We start from the raw sequence: 3,865 nt of genomic DNA on the forward strand, positions 1-3,865 counted from the left end.
GTCGTCATGCTGCCAGATTTTATATTTCTATGTACTGTATGCCTTTTGGCAAATTTTCATGTGTCAAAACTATTAGTATTAATGAAAATGCTTTATGTTTTATCATGACGTTGTTATCTGCTATGTATTTTACTTCCTTGTTTTATGTCAATGTGTGAAATTACTTAAGTGCATGCTATACCCCTAGTCTATAGGATCACAAACTCGCAAAAACCATAGGCACTCACATCTTTCTGTTCCATGACAGAGAGATGCCTCAAAGACCCAACCCTGGAAACAACGCAACACCAACCCCGTTGGAAATAAACTCGGTTGCATTCCAGGCAGCAGTGTCCGCTGCGGTCACTACAGCACTTGCACAGATTCGCAATGGAAACAACGGAGAAGGCAACGGACAGGGAACTGGAAGTACAAATCAAGGAACAAATCATGGAGCCGCACGAACATGCACCTATAAGGATTTCACCAACGCCAAACCTCAGACCTTTAATGGGACAGGAGGCGTCATAGCCCTGAAGAGATGGATTGAGAAAGTAGAGTCTGTTTTTGAAATATGGGGGTGTCCGGACGAGTGTAAGGTCAAGTTCGCAGCCTGTACGTTCATTGACCAAGCTCTCTCTTGGTGGAATGGCCACGTAGAGGCCATGACACTCCCGGTGGCAAACGAGATGCCCTGGGAAGAGCTGAAGGAGATGATGTTAGATCTTGACAAATCACGACTTCTTAAGTAACATTGAGTTAAGATCCATGAACCAAGACACCTTATACGTCAAACTATCAAGTTAAAAGTGTTATATGTCTAAGATACAAAATTTAAGGCAAAAACTTTGTTAAAGGCCAAAATTGTCAAGAAAACAAAAGATAAGGGCAAAAAGTGACATTTATGTTTTTATAAGGACCAAACAGGTCCTATATGTATAAAAAGGTATTTTTATGTTAAACATACTTTAAAGAGGGCCAAAAATGCAAATTTAAGCTTAATGGGCCAAAACTATTGGGCCTCACGGTTTGGGCCCAAAAATTGCGAAAAAATGAAGTTTTTGGGATTAGAAATGTTATTTGAGTAAAATTTGGGTCATAAATGTAAATAAACCAAATTTAGGGGTGAAAATAACATTTATTTTCAAATTGTACCAAAAATGTAAATTTTCCCAAAATTGGGCCGAAAGTGTAAATTTTTACAAACCAAGGGCTGAAAATGCACTTTTCTGCAAAACTAGGTCTTAAATGTCAAAATACATACTTTTGGACTAAAACCGTGAATTTCTAGACATTTGGGACAAAGTTGTAAATTTTTACAAACTATAGACTAAAATGTCATTTTTACAAAACTTTGGGCCTTAATTAAAAATTTGAGGCTTTGGACCAAAAAAATGTTGTTTTAAGAAAAAAGAGACTTTTTATAATAAGTTCGGTAAACCACGAGCTAAAATAAACAACGAAACAATACAAATGGACGGAGTATATCGTTAAAAATTTTACTGGGCCTAATATTCATGTTACGTGGCCAATGGGCCTTAAGGGCCCATTCAGGTGTATATTGAGCCCAATATCTACCATGACATGTTTATTGGGCCTTTGTGACCCATTTACATGCTAATTGGGCTTGGACTAAGATTCATATGCTTAGTAAATTTAACTATACTTTCACATAACTATTGAACTTTGTATACTTATAATTGGACCTTGGATGGATAACGCATAACATACACGTAAACATTAATCATAGTACGAAGGGTCGAGAATCTAGTGAGACGTGTCGGTTGGCACCTTGAGTGTACAGTCGTAGCTTGTAGTTATAATCAGAGTCTCCTGGAGGGAGAGCGAGAGTTTGTGTATAGATCTATACGGGGTGACCCCCCACGCCTTAGTTGTTCGCTACAACTAGACTAGGACAGTCTAGGGCGACAAAACCTTGAGCAAATCCTGACATTTGGAAAAATGTCAAGACAAGCAACCTAGTCATTACCATGTATGATTATAACGGCTAATGTTAGGATTCTATACCAAATATATTAATACTTCGGAGATAATTTCTTCGATGGTGTCAATACAAAACAATTTATTTAACAATACAAGAACCTCGACATTATTATAAATCAGAAGATATCGGATTTTCTGGGGAAATAATCATTACTCAAAAATCGCTTACTTACAACACAAGGAAATCTAAACTACAAATATATATATATATATATATATATATATATATATATATATATATATATATATATATATATATATATATATATATATATACACACATATATCACAACTATGAAATTCACACATGCATTATATACTTGATTTGCACAACATTTTCAGACATTTTATAGAAAATATCGGATTTTATGGGTTTTTACGAAAGATACAAAGGCTTTTATTCAACCATACTTATGAACTCACCAACATTATATATGTTGACCGTTTTCAAAATAACTTGTATTCTCAGGTAATCGTTAAGCTCGAAGATTTGCAAGTGTGTATGGTTTTGTTTTATGTAACAGCACTTATCGTATTTTTAACAATTTGAACTTATATATTTTAACAATGTACTTGATGTGAATAACGCTGGTTGTATAATGTAATGTTGGTGATGAATGTGTTATGTTTCATGTATATTCATTGTGATGATTATTCAATTGTTAGTCACACGAGCCCCTGGACGTTTCCGCCGTCTGGTTCGGGGGTGTGACAGGTTGGTATCAGAGCAATGTTTATAGTGAACTAGCATATCTAACCATACATGATATGCAACTATAAACACAATAGGACTAAATAACTCTGAACAAAACAAAAATTTCGCACTTATGTGCGCATACTAGGATAATAATCTAACAACATCTAATAAAAGCTTCTGGAGGAGATTGAACAATATGATTAAACCTGGGCAGTTATGTAGTCATATTAGGGATAAATATAGCCTGGTCAACTATATTTATTCGGAATATGATCAACATGTGTTCGGGAGTAATCATGGCGGGAAATAAATCCAAAAGCCTACCCCTCTCTCCAATAACTCTAGGGAATCCAAACACAAATAATTAAAAATACTATGAGAGTAATTAAACCCACCTTACCCAGTGAGGGTGCCGGCTCACTCAATGAGCCCGAGTGGCCCTACACCTCCCTGGGGTATCGACATTTGGAGGTGGAGCAGACAACAGGGACATCGACCCCCATTTGGCATGGCACGTGAGTTCTATGACTTGAGGGAGGGAGGACCGGCTGATAGAGCACTTCTAGTCGTGGTGAGACGATTGAAGGATACTAGCGATCTGGCTCAGAGCACCGCCGATCAGATGCACCAGATGCGGACTAGGGTTGAGCGGGCAGAGCAGGAAACGCGAGAGGTTTTCCGAGAGTTCCACATGAGGCAGGTGAGGTGGGAGACTCGACTCCGAGACGCGGAGCGACAGGTGGCTCGCCTTCAGGGAGCATCCACTTCCTCATCACCACTCCCTGGCACATCCCACCATGACTAGGACCAGCCGTATCTTTCGTCAATAATATGTTATGTGATCTATGCTATGTATTATCGACTCTATGTTTAAGTGATTACACTACTCATAGGGTCGTCATGCTGCCAGATTTTATATTTCTATGTACTGTATGCCTTTTGGCAAATTTTCATGTGTCAAAACTATTAGTATTAATGAAAATGCTTTATGTTTTATCATGACGTTGTTATCTGCTATGTATTTTACTTCCTTGTTTTATGTCAATGTGTGAAATTACTTAAGTGCATGCTATACCCCTAGTCTATAGGATCACAAACTCGCAAAAACCATAGGCACTCACATCTTTCTGTTCCATGACAGAGAGATGCCTCAAAGACCCAACCCTGGAAACAACGCAACACCAA

The sequence above is a fragment of the Lactuca virosa genome, chromosome 5 (genome assembly GCF_052849685.1).
Source record: "Lactuca virosa cultivar CGN04683 chromosome 5, Lactuca_virosa_CGN04683_v6, whole genome shotgun sequence".
NCBI classification, from domain to species: domain Eukaryota; kingdom Viridiplantae; phylum Streptophyta; class Magnoliopsida; order Asterales; family Asteraceae; genus Lactuca; species Lactuca virosa.